General features: G+C 43.3%; 1 protein-coding gene across 2 annotated transcripts in view; it reads right to left on the reverse strand.

Annotated features, from left to right (window-relative positions):
• The window catches only part of Ppp1r14c (protein phosphatase 1 regulatory inhibitor subunit 14C), a 92,427-nt gene that overhangs the window by 11,867 nt on the left and 60,817 nt on the right, over positions 1 to 19,743 (reverse strand). The gene's annotated exons all lie outside the window — the stretch shown is intronic.

Here is a 19,743-nt window from a genome sequence, read left to right on the forward strand (position 1 = left end):
GTCATAAGGCAAATGTTTGCATGCAGGACTCTCGACAGCATCTGAATTGGATCAATATGGGCTGACCTGGTGCTTCATCCCGAGTGGACTCCATGGCAGACTTAGCCCTAAGTACTGAGCTATGTGGTAAAAGTGGCTGGAAATCCTGTTTTCCAGGGGACCCTAAGGCAGCTGGGGATGAAGATACAGACATAGATCCATCAAAGAGTCATGAGGTGCAATGCCAAGAATGTCTGCATGCCCACTGGGCAGAGGAACTGCTCATACCAGCCAGCACTTGGATCTTCTCTCTCTCTCCCTCTCTGTCTCTCTGTCTCTCTGTCTCTCTGTCTCTCTGTCTCTCTGTCTCTCTCTCTCTCTCTCTCTCTGTCTCTCTCTCTCTGTCTCTTTCTCTCTCCCTCCCTCCCTCTCTGGTAACTGGGCAAAAAGAGTCATAGTCTTAAGAGTTTCTTAAAGAGGACACATGAATTTAAGGGTTGCAGAATCAAGACTGACCACTCTCGTAGTGCACCCTTTGATCTCATCACTTGGTTGGCAGAAAGAGGATCTGTATGAGTTCAGCACCGGCCTCACCTACGTGAGTTCTAAGCCAGCCAGTGCTATATGATGGACTTTGTCTCAAGATATTAAAAACAAAAAAGAGGAGGAAAAAGAGGGAGGCAGGGAGGAAGGGGAAAGAGAGGGGGAAGAGAGGGAGAAGAGAGAGAGAGAGAGAGATGCTTTGAGATAAAGATCTGTTCTCTATCCACTTCCCGCTTCTTTAAGAACAGTATATTATTAAGTCTAGCTTATTAAGAGTATATTAATAACAGTATATTATACTGTTATTCTTTAATAACAGTATATTAGCTGGGCTTCTCCCTTTGGTTTTTAAGATCTAGCAATTCTAGCTTCCTAACCATTAAGTGACTATTTTGGCTAACTGATATAAATCTTAAAACTTGCCTGAGCCATATATCAAGATAAATTGTATATTTTACTTTTGGCTGCTTCAGCAGATTTTGCCCAAATGTTTCCAAAATACCACCCAAGAGATGCCTATTATCATCTCAGAATCACCCTCCAGCTGTTCAGCATGGCAATGAAACAGCAGGAGCAGGTGGAGCAAACTGTAGCAGCAGGAGACACCTTCTTGCTGCTTTTAATGCAGGAGACACACTTGCTGCTTCAGGAAGCCAAGGGTTTCTGAAAACTGAAAAGTGAGTTGAGACCCAAGAAACAGAAAACAGAAAATAAAGACCCCAGGCTATAAACACAGGAGCCATTGAAGCAAATGCCTAGAAAAGCCATGATGGTTTATTCTAGAAGAAAAGAGTTGCTCTGTACACACTGAACAAAAAACAGTACAGTTACACAGCCAGAAATGGTGACTCCAATCCAGGAATGGGTGGGTTAAACTGTTGTGTACTAGAGAGTTCCCATCTGAAGTATTCCCTCTTGTAGGGAGAAAAGAATCTCATGTAAGGTACCAGGTTCTAGAAGTATCTAGATTCACAAGTTACTACTCCAACATTACGTGAGTAGTGACCATAGGCAGAAAGAGGAGACTGGCCCACCAGCCGAGCTCCCTCTAAGCTATGCTGGGCGCTCCAGGATACAGCTCTCCTGAGCTGTCACTGTTAAGGTAAATTTCAATGACACAACTTCCTTTGAGTTTTATAAGCAACCCCAATAACGTCATAGGTTTCCTATGCTGGGTATGGGGGATTCTTTGCTTTGTTCTGTTTCTAGTGCTTCCCATCAGGGGTAAACAAACATTTGTTTTTATCCCCAAGAAAAGTCACACAACAACTGCTTACTCGGTGTTTCTTCTTGTAAGTGGGAGAAATCTAATGAAACCACCCCTCTAGTTGGCTGGAAGGATTAAGCAAATTCATATGTGAAATGAGTTTTGGAAAAGACAAGTTGTAATAAATGCTATGCAAATGTTCACCCTTGTTACAACCATTATTGCTGTCACTGTCCAGCTGTGAAGTGTTCCCCCAGAAGCTTCTATATGGAAAACGTGGTCCCAGCCAGTGAGACTATTTCGGGGAGTGCTAGAGATCTTAGGAGTTGGAGCCAAGCTGGAGAAATTAGCTCACAGGGTATCCTCTTCCTGAGGTTACCTTCCCAGTAGCCATGACATGAAGTTTCTCTGCCACACACTCCCAGCGCTCTGATGGCTCACAGAGCACAAGGCTCAGTGCAGAAACCTCTAAAAGTGAGAGAAATGGATCACCTCACCCTGAGGTTGCATCAAAAAGTCTGTGTGATGCTACCATCACGCTCAAGATTTCTATACCAAAGTTTAAGATGGCATCCCGTTTGCTGTGGTTTGTCATGTCCTATGAAACTCATCTTGAATTTTAGTCACTATTATCACAGAATGAAGAGATACTGTCCAGAAGAGGTGAGTGTGCTGTGAGGTTCTCAGGGTGGATTAATGGCACGATCCCAAGAGTGTGTTAGTTCTCTCAGCAGTGGATTAGTTATCTCGAAAGTAGTTAGCCTGAGGATGCGCTGTCATAGGAGGGATAGGTCCTTCCTGGCCTCTGTTCCTCTCCTGTGTACTCTGGCTATTCTGAGCTATGTCAACACATCAAAAATGCCTCAGCCAGAGGCCAGCACCAGATTCTCAGATACCCCACCTTCAAGATATTTGGACTATACTTGTTTTCCTGAGCCTTCCTTCAAAATAGCATAAAATGGACCATGTCATAGTCTATACAAATTCCCATAAAAAACACATTACACTAAGAAGATGGAGCCCGCTTTCCCAGAGCCCCTTATGGAAGGTTTGCCATGAAGTCAGATGAAAATATGATGTCACCCATGAGAGATTCGGGGTGAAACACCTGTACAGACGTTTCCCTAGCCAGTGACCAGTGACCATGGATGAGTAGGTGTCCCTTTAAGTAGACAAAGAGGCTGTCATGAGAGGACCCACACTAGCTTCTCTCACCACATCTGAATGGAGGGCCACAGTTCCTCAGACTCTTGCCGATTTTTTTTTTCTCCTCCCATAACCTGAAGGACTGCGGCTAACAAATCAGCCACTCCAAGCCACTTGGGTCAAGTAACTTCCGCTTTCGAGAGGTTACAAGTGAGTGTGATTGCTCTTTTTCATGAAGAGCTTGAAGAGAATGTGGAAATAATTTCTTCAGCAGCATTTCTCAACAGCCACCATACGACAACACACACACACACACACACACACACACACATACACACATACACACACACATACACACACATACACAGACACACAGGAATGTGTCACACACATATACACACACACCAGCAGCAGCAGCAGCAGCAGCAGCAGCAGCAGCAGCAGCAGCAGCAATCACCATCACCTCCCTTCTCCAGCTCTTTCTTTTGAATCTGAGACTGGTGATGTCACACTCTTCCAGGCTAACTGTGACGCTCCTACCCTCTTCTCCATCAAACTAGCTTCTGTTAAAACAACCAAAAATATTTGCATCTTCAGTCAACACTTTTCCAAATGACCTTGGGCCCTCCTGCCACCCCATGTCCCCTCACTGCTAGCAACTGTCTTTGTATCTGGGTCTTTTTATACTTCAGTTTGCTCTAAGCCTTTTCTTTCTCGTGGTGTGCACTCATTGCTTGACACCGTCCCACATTCTCTCAGCACTCAGTACCTGTCTAGTGTGCAGATACAGTTCACAACTCACTGAGCACCTTCTGGGTCACAGCTTCTTAAACTGTGTGCTGTAGTCTCTTAGGGGGTCACCTAAATGAGTGTGGGGATCGTGAAAGGTAGGTACCATTAAAACCTTTCTGAACTCACGCTGACCCAGGTTTAATTGATAATCAACATATAACAAAGCTGAGGTACTTCCTGCAGTGCTGGCCTGTGCCGCGTAGCACTGCTGCACCCCAACCTTGGTTATGATTATCAAACATTCACATCTTACACTGTGCATATGTGTTCTCTATGTCAACAAATGCTCCCCGCAGTACCCTGGCTCAGATTGCTTTTGTTTGTTTGTTTGTTATAGCCTTGGCTGGCTTTCAGTTCAGATTTGAGACTACGTTATGTTATGGACTACACTGGTTTCATTGAAGAAACACTTTTCTTTTTTTTGCTCTTATAGAACACAATGGCTTAATTATGAAAAACAAGGATTTCTCCTATTTTCCTACCGTCATCCTTCAGCTTGAAAGTATCAAACTCACCTTCAGCTTGGCTTGTGTTAGACAAACAGCACCTCTCTTTCGTTCCTATGCAAATCCCTTTAGTTATTCACAAATGGTGAATTTCTGACTTAGGAAGTCATAGGAATAATGGTTGTGTAAAAATGTCTCTGGTGAAAAGAGGTTCCACATAGAGAATGATTGAGAAGCCTGATGCCTGGTGCACCAAGCAAGTCGCGTCCTGTCTGCCTCAGTCAGTAGCAATGTATTAGAAAGCAGAATGCCATTGTAGAGCAGTGGTTCTCAACCTGGGGGTCATGACCCCTTTGGGGAATGGATGAACCTTTCATAGGGGTTACATATCAGATATCCTGCACATCAGACATTATGATAACAGTATCAAAATTACAGTTATGGAGTAGCAGCAAAACTAATTTTATGGTTGGGGTAATCGTAACATGAGGAATTGTATTAATTCCTCCACAGCAGTATAGTCACAGCAGTAGAAAGGTTGAGAACTGCTGATGTAGAGGCTTTCCTGAGGTCATGCAGCTACTGAGTAATCAGACCAAGATTCAAAGGCATTGCACATTATAAAAGCATGAGGATCCTGAAATCACTACCTGGGACTTGGGGTAACCCCTATCTCTGTGCTATGATGTCCAAGATGAGAAATTTCTTTTGTTAAACAACCAAGTTGGGTATTTTAGTCTAATGACAATAAAAACTACTTAAAATACACAGGACATAAAGAGCCATCTCCTAACTTTCAGATGAGCCAGAGAAAGGGAAAGGATGAAGGATGCACAAAATACTGCGTGCCCAGGAAGACTCTGCATTTCGTGCTCTGAATATGAACCTACCATCCAGCTTTGCCCATTGCTTCTTCCCAGAAACAGTGGGTCCTATGTGTAGGGAAACTTGGTACCCTTGAGAAGGCATGCAGAACAGTGGGCATTAGGAGCAGCATGGGATAATACAGAGAGATGTCACATTAGATCAAATTAAATCATGATGTCAAAAAAGATCCCTACCCCACATTATACATGGAAATAAATTAAAGGGGGTTTTGAATAGATGGTATAAAAAGTTAATATTTCAACTAAAATACAGTAAGACTATCTTTAAAACAACCAAGGCAGTAAATAATTTCATTTTTAAAAATATCATACTTTTATTATTTTTAATCACGTGTATGGTGAGGTGTGTATATGTGTGTACGGGTGTCTGTGGAGGCCAAAGCATAGGATCCCCGTGAGCTGGGGTAACAGGCAGATGTGTGCTTCTTTGCATGGGTGCTGGGAACTGAACCCTGGTCCTCTGCAAGAAATATACTTAATTATTGGGCCATCTCTCTAGCCCCACAATCAACTTTCTAAATAAACTTTCAAGAAATTACTCATCATGAAATTTGTCATTGATGAACCCAACATTAAAACTTAACATTTTGTAGATAAAAGGCATTATAAGTCAAAATAAACTCTAGTCTGGATTGTGATCCGGGGTATAAACATATATAAAGAATTCTTTAAAATCAACATCGAAAATGCCAACAGGAAGTGGAAACTTAAGGGCTCTTCAGAAAGCCCGTTGGTAGTGTTTTGCTGGGGCAAACATGTGGGGAAATGTTTTGTTAAAGTGGACACAGGAGGAAGCATGTTCTGCTAAATCAAACAGGAGAAAGAACATACGATAAATGATTCTTTGCTAACAACATGCATGTATTCGTCTGCCTTACATTGTGTAGCCAAGCTGCATTTGCTGGGACTCCATAAATAGAAACCACACCAAAAAACTTCTGGTGGTGTGCTGCAGTTTCTTGCCGCTTCTGCGGACTTGGGCTGATTGGATGCAGGTGCTGGGACAAGACATATGAAGGACATGTGATGTTTGGAGGGAATAAATAGGACTCCACAGAGTGACAGAGACAGAGACTGGCTTGCTGATACAGCTAGCTGTGCAACACTTGTGGGTCTCGAGTCTTTGGTGATCTTTATTTCCCTGAGAGAGACACAGCTGAGAACTTCTCCTGGTGTCCCTCAGGGTCCCTCCTGCTGACCCAAGCCAAGGCTGAGGCCAGGCTGTTTCTGCTAGGTTGTGTCACCGATGTTCCTAGCCGGATTCTACCAAATTGGACTCCTGGTGTATCACTGAGGTGTTTGAGCGTGGGTCAAGCTGCTGCTGCTGATCCGTGAACTGAACTGCTGATTTCCAGACAACACAGATGGGAGTTGCTCCAAAGAACCTTTCTAAACAGGTCCACTCCCCACCCCCAGTATCCTTTCTTTTCCATTACCTCTGGTGGGTGGTGAGCTACAAGAGAGGTTAAAGCATTTAAGAACTACCTTAAAAGTAAGTTTTGAAAACATTAAAGTTACACCAACATTCCAAAGAAACATGGACAGCAGTTTGGAAATGAAAATTTCTAAAGAAACACTCACGCAAATTCACACAACACGCCGCTAGCTAAGCACACATATCCCGCCTCAGCCCTGCAAGACTCCAGTCCTACTAGCCAGAAGTCGTGAATGATCTATTGAAACAATGAGATCTCATCAGATTTGCAAAATCTCAAACGTTCAATAATTTTGAGCATTGTGATAATGAGGATGCAGGAAATCCATACACTTACTGGTGAGCATGAAGCAAGTCCAAACATCACACCACCTCCTGCTATATTCCTTGAAGACATTCTTGTATATGAGACAATAGGTCCATAATAACACTATTGTCCTCCATAATTAAAAGCTGAACAGAGTCTATGCAGTTACCAGTAGAAGAGTGGATAATTGTAGTAGAGACAGAAGGAGAGACCTGACTTTTGAAACCTTTCCTCTGACCCCTCCATATGTATTGTGGCACACACATAAACACACACAATAAATAAATGAGAAAAAAGAATGCTATCCATGCCTGGCCAGATGTTTTGGCAGATGAAAGCATTTGCTGAGCCAGTCTGTGACCTGAGTTTGAATCTCAGAATCGCCACATAAAAATGCTGGGTGCATCGGTGTCAATATGCAGTCCTGGCACTCTTAGGGTGAAATGAGAGGCAGAGACAGGAGAAACAGCCAGACGATCACAGCCAGCCTGAAACATGCTGCATGGTCTCTCATAGCAGCATGAAAGACCTTGCCTAAGCAAAGTGGAAGGAGAGAACCAACTCCTGAATACTGCCCTCTGACGTCCACACCAACTGGAGGTGTCCTGCCACACAGTGCACCCCACACTAATGATACTAAATACAAATGTGTTTGTCTTAGTTAGTGTTTCATTACTGTGAACAGACACCATGACCAAGGCAACTGTTATAAGGACAACATTATTTAATTGGGGCTGGCTTACAGGTTCAGAGGGTCAGTCCATTATCATCAAGGTGGGAGCATGGCAGCATCCAGGCAGGCATGGTGCAGGCAGAGCTGAGATTTCTACCTCTTCATCTGAAGGCTGCTAGGAGACTGACTTCTAGGACTAGGGTATTAAAGCTCATGCCCACAGTCACACACCTACTTCAACAAAGCCACACCTCCTACAAGTGCCACTCCCTGGGTCAAGCATATACAAACCATCACAATGTTTTTAAAGGAATGTTATATAGTAAAAGAAGACAGAAAGAAAAGGATGAACTACACAACTCATTGAATTAATACCAACGTTAGGCAAAATAAGCAAGGTTGAAAAAAAGGAAAACTTACAAAATATTATTGTAAATTGAAAAAGAACACAAAATAATCTCTGTGTATGCTTGTCACCACTGGGTGGTCACAACAGCCTGGTTCACTTTTGCTGGTTTGTCAAGATAAGACATTAGGAGAAATCCTGCAAAGATCTGTAAAGAATTATCTGAGAGAATGAGTGGATGCATTCGGCTTTGACTTGGAAGTAAAGAAGGGGTGTAGCAAGCCAGAGACGCGGCTCTGCAATGAAGATCATTTTTTGCTCTTGTAGAGGATTCAGGTTCGGTTCCCAGCACCTACATATCAGCTAACAACTGCCTGTAACTTCAGTCCAGGGGATCCAGGCCCTCCTTTGTCCTCCATGGCCACTAGGCAGGCATGTGGTGCACAGACATACAAGCAAGCAGAACACTCAGGCACATAAAATGAAAAACATTGATCTCTATTTTCAGGGGTGGGGGATGGGCAGCGCTAGTGCCTTTGATGTGCATCAGGGAGAAAATAGACCCTGATCCAAGACACTCTAAAGGCTCTCAAGGCTGTTTCGTTGGCTCAGTGGTTAAGAGCATCGACTGCTCTTCCAGAGGTCCTGAGTTCAATTCCCAGCAACCACATGGTGACTCACAACCATCTGTAATAAGATCTGATGCTCTCTTCTGGTGTGTCTGAAAACAGCTATAATGTACTCACATAAATCAAATAAACACATAAATATTTTTTTAAAGAAAAAAAACTGTGTAAGTAATGATCTGGAAGAGTAAGGAAAGAGTGGAGCTTAGGCTGTTCTATTTATTTATTTATTTATTTATTTATTTATTTATTTATTTTGGTTTTTCGAGACAGGGTTTCTCTGTGTAGCCCTGGCTGTCCTGGCACTCACTCTGTAGACCAGGCTGGCCTCGAACTCAGAAATCCGCCTGCCTCTGCCTCCCAAGTGCTGGGATTAAAGGCGTGTGCCACCACCGCCCAGCTGGCTGTTCTTTTTATAATAAGAGAGAAAGGTGTAGGGGTAAAGAAGGAGAGAAAACAGGACAGTGAATTAGGGGAGATGAAGAGATGGGAGGAGATAGAAGGGGAGGTCAGGGCAGGAGAGGGAAGTGGAATCAACACAGCCACAGAAAGGATAGCATTCCCTAGATACTTGGAAAGTTAACGCCAGGCAGCATACAGTCTCCTGATTTCTAAACAGGTCCTGAGGAACCCTGGCAGCATCCTACCAGCTCCAGAATTTGTAACCTGTCTACTCTGAAACCCTACTTTCCAGATCTCTTCTGGGTCCTTTGGCTTTCAGCATCCACCCCCACCACCCACATATGGGCCTGCCCCAGCCTGTGCCAGAGGCAGCAGATGGACACGGGCTTTCTAATTATCACCATAGCCAGGTGTCTGGAGGCCTTTCCTGGTCATTCAAAGTAATTAATCTGTTATGTTCATTGCTGACAACATGATGTTTCCCAAGAGATGGGTACCTGGAAAATAAGGAAGTAGCCAAGCTTGGTTTTACACATAAACTACACTTAGGTCATCCTTTTCAGTATTCTGAACCACTTGGAAAGAAATAAGCTGAATAGATACTAAACAGTAACTCTTTAATTAGAAGTATTTCCCAACAGAAGGGCTCTAAAGCATCACCCTATAAAGAATGGTGTCACCAAGCACAGTAACTATGCCAGCAACATGAGCTCTAACAAAATGTGCCTGAAAGAACTGTGGATGTGCAATCTGTTTTCTTGAACATACTTTCCACTGGCAGAGGCAGAGGCAGAGGCAGAGGCAGAGGCAGAGGCAGAGGCAGAGGCAGAGGCAGAGGCAGAGGCAGAGGCAGAGGCAGAGGCAGAGGCAGAGGCAGAGGCAGAGGCAGAGGCAGAGGCAGAGGCAGAGGCAGAGGCAGAGGCAGAGGCAGAGGCAGAGGCAGAGGCAGAGGCAGAGGCAGAGGCAGAGGCAGAGGCAGAGGCAGAGGCAGAGGCAGAGGCAGAGGCAGAGGCAGAGGCAGAGGCAGAGGCAGAGGCTGAGGCTGAGGCTGAGAGTAGAGAGGAAAAGCAGATGAGAATTCTTAAGGGTGGGATACACAGGGGCCACCAAGCCTGCTCATGCCCCCATGGCTGTCTGTTCTCCTCATCCTGCTTCAAGAACAGTAACTGCCCTAAAACTGCACATTGATAGGCTCCACTTGCCCCGGCCCAGGTTCACTGTCAACCTCCTAAAATCTAAGGATTCCTTTAGAGTTTTTGTTGGCTTGTTTGTCATTGTTGTTTACTTTTGTTTTGTTTGCTTTGTGAGCCAGGGTCTTGCTATGTAGCCCAGGCTAGACTTAAATCCAACCATCTTCAGCTTTAGCCTCTCAAGTTCTGGGATTCCACGTGTTCACCACACCTGACTTCAAGGGCAAGTTTGTGCTGGTTAGCTTTTTGTCAACTTGACAAAAACTAGAGGTATCTGGAAAGAGTGAAACTCAACTGAGAAAATGCTTCCATCAGGTTGGTCTGTAGGTAAGATTGTGGGTTATTTTCTTGAAAGAGGGTTGGCATGGATGTGACCAGCACATTGTGGGTGGTACTACCCCTGGACAGGCGGTCATGGGTCGTATAAGAAAGCAAGCTGACAAACCATGAGGAGCAAGCTACTAAGCGTGCTTCCTCCAAGGCTTGTCCATCAGTTTCTGCCTCCAGGCTCCTGCCTCAAGTTTCTGCCCTGACTTGCTTTCATGACAGTCTACAACCTAGAAGGTAAAATAAGCCCTTTTCCTTTCCAAGTTGCTTTCAGCTACGATGTTTATCCCAGCAAATGAACTAAAACGGCAGCCAAGGTGAGAGTTGTGCAATGTGTGAACTGAATGAATGGTAAAAGAACTTCCTAATTCACCAAAGTTAGAAGTGAGGGAAGTGGAGGGTGGAACTCTGTAGGGGGTGTTTCTGATGCTAAGGTCCTGTTTCCCAATCGGTTCTTGATCAATCAGTAAAGATGCCAGGGGCTAATTGCTGGGTGGAAGGCACGAGGTGGGTGGGACTTCTGGGTCTCTGCAGGCAGCCTAAGAGATGCAGAAAGAGCAAGAAGGATTACACCATGCTTTGGAGGGAGAAAAGATGACCAGCCATGTGAGATCTCTGGCAGAGCATCCACAGGCCGCTTCCCCAGACAGGAGATTAGAAACACAACTAACTGGAGGGAGAAGGTAACCAGGACACTAAGCTAAGAGTAGATTAAGAGGTGCTGAGCTAAGAGTATTGGGAAGGGCATGCTAGCCATAGGAGATTAGAAGCACCCAGCAATTGAGCCAATAAGGCAGGTTGAAATTGAGCTAAGTGTGTGTGTGTTTTTCATCTGTGGATCCAATATTTTCTGGGCAGGGACTAGTAGTGTGGTCTGCTTGGATCTTAAAGTGGGGTAGCAAAAACTACATGCCACAGGACTCTCCTCTTCAGACAGGTGATGCTAACACCTGAAAACTGTTTAAAATAGCAAAACCTTGTGACCTGGAAAACTAGTTAGACATTATAAAAAAAAAAATCACATCAAAATCTTATTACCTTGACTGTGCGAATTGCCCAGGAGTCCAGGCGGACGGGCGGGAAACAGTGAATTAGCCTAACACATTCAGATGTGCTCAGCCCAGGGGATTCTGGGATATACTCCACACCATCACAGCCCTACAGCAAAGTCCATTTAGGCACACTCCTCGATGATATTCACTTTATCTAGGGGCCGAGGGGGATTACAGTCCAATCCATCAGCTGGCAGGATCTACCAGAATTGATCCTGCTTTCATTATCTGAAAAGCAGTTCATGGCATCTGCTTCAGGTGAGGTCTTGCGGGTGTTGTCAAATGACTTCTGCCAACAGAAATTCCTGAAAGCCTTAATCACAGCGCAGTTTTGATTTTACTCTTTTAACTTGAAGCCATGAAACTATGTTCCCTGTTTGACTCCAATCTACCTTTAAGATTAGTTCATTTTGCTGTGATTACAGTCTCCTTAGTCTGAAATTCAACTTCTGCTTCTAGATGAATTTGTTTCTAACACAAAACCCACTCATGTCTGCATAAAGCAAAGCATGTCAGGGATACTCCACATTGTCAACCTTAGAATATATAACTCTTTCTTCACTTAGTGATGGATTTATTGGCATCTTTGCACTCAAAATTTAAGCAACATGAAGTGAAGTCCACATAAATATTCCAATCGTGGAAAGCAATCAACTGGACAGAAAAAAATGAAATTATAAACTCCCACTTTCTAATCACTAAGGAGACTAAAGTAATTTCACTCCAAGAGTATTTATCATCTTTTAATATTTGCCCAGGTGGCCTGTGGAGCAAATGAGGATTTTTATCTGGAGTCTTGGAACTGCAATTTAAGAAGCACAGGTACCCATGGAATCCAGAATGTGTCCCATTAGGTTAGAGATTCCTTTAAGGATAAAGAAAAAGGAGAGGTTGTAAGTAGTTTACACAGGCTGCTTATCAAGAATGATGGTTGCCGGATAAGTCTACTTCTGTAGCTCAGGGCCCAGCACAGAAACTATAGGAACATACCACTGTTCTATAAAAAGGATTCAGTTTACACAATCCTCAGGATTTCTTCTCTCTGTAAATGGCTTTCAAGTTCAGACTAATCACCATGGCATAAGAAGGAGTCTAGGTCACAAATGAAGTCAATGCTGGAACTTTATGATCAGGCTTCACATACCTCTTTTCTTTTCACCCTGACCCTCTTTGCCAAAGACAAAGAAATCTCAAATGTCACCTGTTCAATAGTCTTTAATTCCTATTTGTTTATGACCATGTAATTCTAATTACACAGAGAAAAATGGGGCTGTGTTAAGTGTGATGATTTTAAATTTAGTAAGAGTCCATAAAGTCACCACCAATCATTAGAATACGTCGACTGGGCCCAGTGCTCTTTATAGGCTATGATTTAGGGATAGGGATGTACCTCCATGGTAGCGTGCTGGCCTCACAAGAGATGGGTCCCCGGTCCCACTCCCAGCACAAAGAAAATAAAAGCTGGACTTTATAAAAGTAACATCATTAACTAGGGGGCGGCAAGTATCCATAAGCAAGATGTGGATGAAGGCATCTTCTCTTTCCTTTTGTTACTACCATCATTATCATCATTGTCACCATCATTATCATCATTGTCCCCATCATCATCATCATCAATCATCAGTTGAGCAAATGAATAAGGGGTTGTGGTAAAGCAATGGATGTGCCTCCTCCAGACACCCACACAGCTTCCGGTGCTGTCAGTACTCTGTTCAGATGATCTCTCCACCCTAGCCAGTTCAAGGAAGGCTGTGGGTCAGTCCATGCCAGCATAAACAAGATATGAACATGACAGGCTAACCACAGCTACTACCAAAGCCCTTTAGAAAAGTGATATCAAGACACAAGCAGAATCTGCCTTCCTTTGGGAAGGACTGGGGTGGGGGTGTGGTGTGGCATCAGAGTGGGCTGTCTTCCAGAAAGCATCAGATGGTTTCTACTTGTAAACCACAGCATGGTTACTACATAGAAATGGCCCTGACATTTCTATGACCCCACAGATAACTGGGACTTGGAAATGCTTCTTGCTATCACTGCCTCTGAGTCATCCTGGGGACCTCTGGCTCCATAGCAACTGATGGGCTGTGATTGGTCAAAGGCAAGTTTGTAGTGCAACCACTGGGAGACACTAAATGAACTAATGACACTAAAGAACTGAAAAACTCTCAATGTTTACCCTGAGCAGTGACATGGGCACCTTCAGAGAGGAGCAGATCCTTTTCAGAACAGCCCAGCCTTGTTTTTGCCACCCCCTGCAGTCCAGGAGATAGACACGTTCTATAGATATCAAACACATTTTCTCTCCCTTACTCCTACATAATGGAGGCACACCTACATGATCCTAAGACTTGAAAATCAATCAAGGGACTGAAAAATAAGAAAAGAGGCTCAACTTGGCTTGGTTGTGGCTGCTTAAACATCTCTTTAATCTTGCCAATGCCAGCAGGTTGACATACTAACTACGCGGAACTCTGAGTAACCAGAAACAGAATTACCCTGTTCTACTTGCACGGTGTAACAATGTCCTCTTTCTTCGTTTTCTTAAAGCAGACTTATTTTATATCAACTACATCCAAAATGGCATCTACTCATGGGGAACATCTCAACATCCCCCCATCTCGCACTCGTTCCGTGTGTGTGTGTGTGTGTGTGTGTGTGTGTGTGTGTGTATGGCTATGCCTGTGCCCTGACACATGTGTGAAGAACCAGGGCGACCTCATGTGCCAGTCCCCCCTTCCACCACTAAAACACTAATCTTATGCTGTACTCACTCCTACACAGAGAGCTGTACCTAATTACATTACGAGTCTTGTGCCCAAGTCATGAAAGGTATGTATGTCAAGAGGTCACAGTTTGGATATAAACCAGAGTGAAGAAATGAGTCCTTTCAGTAGTCAGCCTGTGACACACAGAAGAAAACCACAGCCACAAAGACATGACAAAGGGTGACACGTCTAAATCAGTGTACTTGTAAGAAATTACACATTATTTGAAAGCCACTTTTTGACAGTCACAACACCCAGTAAGTTCTTTTGTGGTTATTGGTAACCAATTCTAAAGTGCAAAGGCACATGACTGACAACCGTTATCACAGCACCAACGGAAGAACGTTACTAGAGAGAGGATGGTATCTATCTTCAAGATGTCCTGCAAGGCTCAAGTAATTGACACTGTGTGGTACTATGAGAGAAAGAGAAACCCAGCTATGACCCAGAATAGATAGCCCAGAAATAGACCCATAGAAATGTAATCAACTGATCTTCGATAAAGGATCAAAGGCAATAGAGTGAGGTAAGAAAAAACTTTAAAACAACTGGTGCTGACACAGACAGGACATGCACATTCAAGATAAAAGCAAATGCGGTAGAGACAATTCTTCACTCTCCTCAAAAAGTAACTCAGATGGACAAATATAGACCTAAATGTAAAACAATAACAGTTCAGTAAGATGTGTATCACAGGAGAAAACAGCAGTCCATAGTGATGAGTGTTAGAAGCATCCATGAAGGCAAAGAAAAAAATCCATGCAAGAGAGTATTGATAAGCTGGACTTCGCTGAATAAAGTATTCTATAAAAGACACTCCGAAGAGAAAGAACAGAGTGAAAGAAAAGACTTTCCAAAGATATACCATTAATAAAAAGTTGAAGGCTGAGATAAACTATCTGTTTCCCACTCTCCCCCTTTGTGTATAATACACAACTATTCTACCAATGATCTCTATCCCCAGCCTTGAAGAATTTTAAAAATTCAACAGCAGGAGAGACAGCTCAGTGGTTAAGGACAATCGCTGCTGTTATAAGGGACCTGGGTCTTGTGCCCAGCACCTCACATAGTGGCTTACAGCTGCCTGTAATGCTAGGTCCAGGGAATCTGAAGTCCTCTTTTAGTCACTGTAGGCACAGCATGAATGCGATACACGTAAATGCAAGCGGACAAAATACTCAGACACAGAAGATAAAAAAAAAAACAAAGACATCCTGATATCGAACAGCAGCAAAACAAAAACAACAACAACAAAAAAAACCTAGTTTTAAAAATTTAAACTAGAGACCTCATTAGCTATCTCTCCTCTAAGGAAACATATAGTTAGCAAATGTATGTACAAGTTAGTGCTCCGTATAACATGTCATAGGAAAATTTAGATTAAAACAAAGAAATACCACTGTGCACCTCTCAGACTGGCCAAGAATCAAGAACATTAACAATACCAAGTGTTGTGGAGGATTCGGGGCAGGAGGAACATTCTTTCCTGATGAGAACAGAAAACCATCTGGCTACCTCAAAAGGCTTTGGTAGGTTCCCGCAAATCCGAATATAGTCTTAAGATACAATACATGTGCCTTGGAATTCACCCCAAAGACATGGAAAATTATCATTACAAAAGCCTTCACAAGAGCGTTCAGAGCAGCACTGCCAATACTTGAAGCCAGTAAAGACATCCTTTAATGTGTGAGCACTAGATATGGACCTGGGACTATCATCTAGAACTAAAATAGAGTGAGCTGTCGAGCCACGGAAAGCCATGGAGAAGACTAAAATGTCTGAGTATGAAGAAGCCAGTCTGTGGGGGTGACATCTTGCAAGACTCCGGCTGGATGCCACCAGGAAAAAAAATCATAAATACATCAAAGACCAGTGTTGTGTGGTCCTGCAAGAAAGAAAGGGACAGGAGGGCAGAATGCGGGGCAGTGAAGCTACTCTGTATGACACAGTTATGATGAACACAAGCCAATCTTTCTCACAACCCACAGAAGGTACGAGAAGAAGTGTGAACCCTAATGTAGGCTATGGACAGGGGTGATTACCACGTGTCAACATGGACTCATCAGGACTTACAAATGTGCCACTCTGTGGGGCTAATGGAAGAAGCTGGAGATATAGACGGGACATTTTTATACCCTCTGGTCCATTACACTGTGATTCTAAAACTGCTCTGGAAGTCTAAGTCTGTGTAAACTACTAAGCCATGAGTGATTTAATAAATGTTTAATACATTAATAAAGAAATATTCAATACATAATTGATTCCCAGCTAATGAATCAATTAGCTATTGTTGTTACTGCCATTAAAATTATCACTGTAAACAACCCTTACTGAATTACTGGGGGACAGTTATGAGTACTTCTATTTACAGGAGCCTCTGTAACATGAGGAAATGGAGGCTCAGAGAGGTTGAGAGCCTGATTAAAACTTACATAGCACCAGCTGGTTCTACCCCAAAGACTCAACTCAAAACTCATTCTCCTTTCCACCGTCTCTTCTCCCTCTGTTGCAAGGGGATATAAACAGTTATCTGCATCATCAAATCTGCCTTGTTTACATTCTAAACTTCCAAGTGGCAGGTTTGTGTATAAGGTAACTTCCATCAAATACAGCGCCTCCAGACATGGCTGCTTTAAAAGAAGGGATGCTTAAGTATTCAGTACCTACTTCAGACCAGATAGAATCCTTTAAAGTTCTGAGACAAGGTACTCATGAGGACAGGCAGGGTAGCACTACAGAGCACAAGCCCCAGTGTTAGACCTCAGAGTCAAGTACTAGCTCTCTGGATTACTTCTCTGACACTGTAGACAAGTTACCCAAACTCTTCACCTGATGGCTGTGGATAAAACAGGGCAATATAGGTCGATAGACTGTGAGCTACTTAACTCTGAAAGATTCGAAGTCAGTATGTTTCTCTCTAGTCCAGGTGTCACACAGCTGTGTCGTACAAGCATATACTAAAAGGCAAAGCACTCCACCTTTCTCAAAGCATCCTTTAAAGACAAATGAACCTGAACAGACTCCCTCACCCGGCAGCACTCCCATTCCTAGAAACTGTGAGCTAAAAAAAAGAACCCAGAGATGCTCACTCGGAAACTCCAGCTTGGTTCCCTCCTTTCAGAATAGTCAAAGGATGATTATCTTTTTTAAATCTCCTAAACCAATGGATCAGAGCACTGATCATTGGACCAGAGGCTGACAATGGATAAACCAGTTGGCAAACAGCTTGCTGTGAGATCATGAAGAGCTAAATTCAACTCCAACCAGGTGTGGTAGTAATGCTCTAATCCCAGCATGGGACAGGCAGAGAGGCCTGGAGGGTCCCCTAAGGCTTTCTGGCTACCTAGCCTAGCCTACCTAGGCCACATGGAGAGCCCCAGGACAGTGAGAGATCCTCTCTCAACAAACCACGAAACCAGGTCAAGATAGACAGAACTTTCAGAATGACAGGCAAGGTTGACCCCTAGCCTTGATGTATCCAGTGTGCGCACATGCACGCGCACGCGAGCGCACACACACACACACACACACACACACACACACACACACACACGTGAACAGGCACACACATAAATGCACACACTCAAAAAAATTTTTTGATTTTTTTTTTTGCACCATCAGGACCCTTCACATTCATTTACCTGCATAGCTGTGAATCACTGTAAGATTTTGATTCCTAGACATGGCAAAAAAGCAGGGGACACAAAGGGGGGGGCTTGTTTGGGTGTGGTCTATGGGTCTGATCAAAGTATAAATCTGATAGTCTAAGCCTTGTTACCTAAATAACCACCTACCTAAGAGGGGCGCTGAACACAACAGAGTGGGTATCTCAGAAGTAACATTCTGTACCTATCAGTCTGGTTCTTTCCAACAACAACCCATGCCTCTCCGCAGTGCAGGCTACCCATCTGCAGAATCCCTTGCTTTTGAATTCCCTTAGTTCTGGGGACGGAGTTCCCTGTGGAGGAGGAACAGGAAGGGCTGCTTCTAGGAAGGTGGCCACATCCTGATAAGTTGGGAAACAGCAAGTTTCTCTCACCACCTCTCTGTCCCCATGCCACTTCCTGCCTTCTCACTGGCTCCCAGAATCTGTTCTGCTGATTCTGCAGCTTCTTACCCACTGCCCCCAGGGCGACACTAGGCAGGATGGAGAACTCAGGTGACAACCATTTGCGTTCCGGGCAAGCACTCCACACTGAGCTCCGTGTCCAGCCCTCATTTTTTCTCATCTGTACTCCTGGCAGTCTTGTCCAACCCGACATATCAACGTTAAACTGTCCTTCAAATCAGAATATTCTAATTTATATCCATCGCCCAACACTCTGTAGATAAAGAGGCTCTATTCCCCAGACAGCTAAGGAGGTGGCTCTCTTGCATCCTTCCGCCTCCAGAAAGCCTGAAGTCAAGCTGGCAACCTTCCAGCCAGGGGTTAGAACAATCACCTTGACACAACGTCAATCTTCCCAGGGGAACAAAGAAAGACATTCAAGTAACCACGCGTCATTTAAAGTCTGGGCTCTATTCTCAGGAACATATGTGAGATTTTATAGCAACAGAGATGACAGCTCACTGTAATGTAATCTTAAAGAACCAACAGTATTCTGTTGCTCACGGTTATACTGTCCTTATCTCATGCCGCATAAAACAGCGTTGAGAAGTCTGACTGGCAACCTGCTCACCCCTGAATGAGACCCAAGAATAAACAAAATAATGTTAAAAATAAAACACTTGATTAAAATCCTCAAGAAAAATAACACTGACTACTGAAATGGGGAAAATACTAAAACAAATGGAAACCTGATCAGAAAGAAGTTTGAGATGCTAGGTATGAGACAGATAACCCTTTAAGAGGTCAATGAAAGTGCTAGAACTGCAGTCCAGGAAGTCTTTTAGAAAGCTGGGTATGAGGTGAGGGGCATGGAAGACAAAATAAGGATGAGCTTCCAGGTTCCATCTAACAGTTCATTTCTAAATAAGAAGAAAACCATAGATTCAGAAACTGAGGGAGAAATAAACAAAAACAATGGGTGAAAAATAGACAAAGAAAAAGGGCCACATTCATGCAGGTGCTCACACATGCTCATGCATGAGCACACACATGCACAGGCATGCATGCACATATGTAAGGAGCTACGGCCCTAGTTTACTGTGGGCTTGGTAGTGAAGACCCTTGTTTAAATTGTGATATCACAGGCTTCAAGTATTGATTTAATAAAACACCGCTATATAATTTTACTGAAGGGATGAATAAAAAGGAATTATATAGATAGTAAGAGAACTATCATCTTTCCCAGAAAGTCAATAGATTGATAAAAAAATCAATAGGCATATATAAATATATATATATATATATATATATATATATATATATATATATATATACCTATTTCCTTTCATATACATACACATACACATGCCTCTAGAGAGAGGGGTGGGGAAAGACAAGCTTTTCTTCCTTGGCCTTATAACATGTGTAACGTGGTGGTTTTTCAAAAGTATGAGTGTGTGTCATACTCACCAAAAATACACCCTTAATACTTTAATAGATGAAACTAAACATTTAAATTTCTATAGGATGTAATTAAAACTGGGGGCTTTAAATACGCAGCTCAAATTAATT

The sequence above is a fragment of the Arvicanthis niloticus genome, chromosome 28 (assembly GCF_011762505.2).
Source record: "Arvicanthis niloticus isolate mArvNil1 chromosome 28, mArvNil1.pat.X, whole genome shotgun sequence".
NCBI classification, from domain to species: Eukaryota; Metazoa; Chordata; class Mammalia; order Rodentia; family Muridae; genus Arvicanthis; species Arvicanthis niloticus.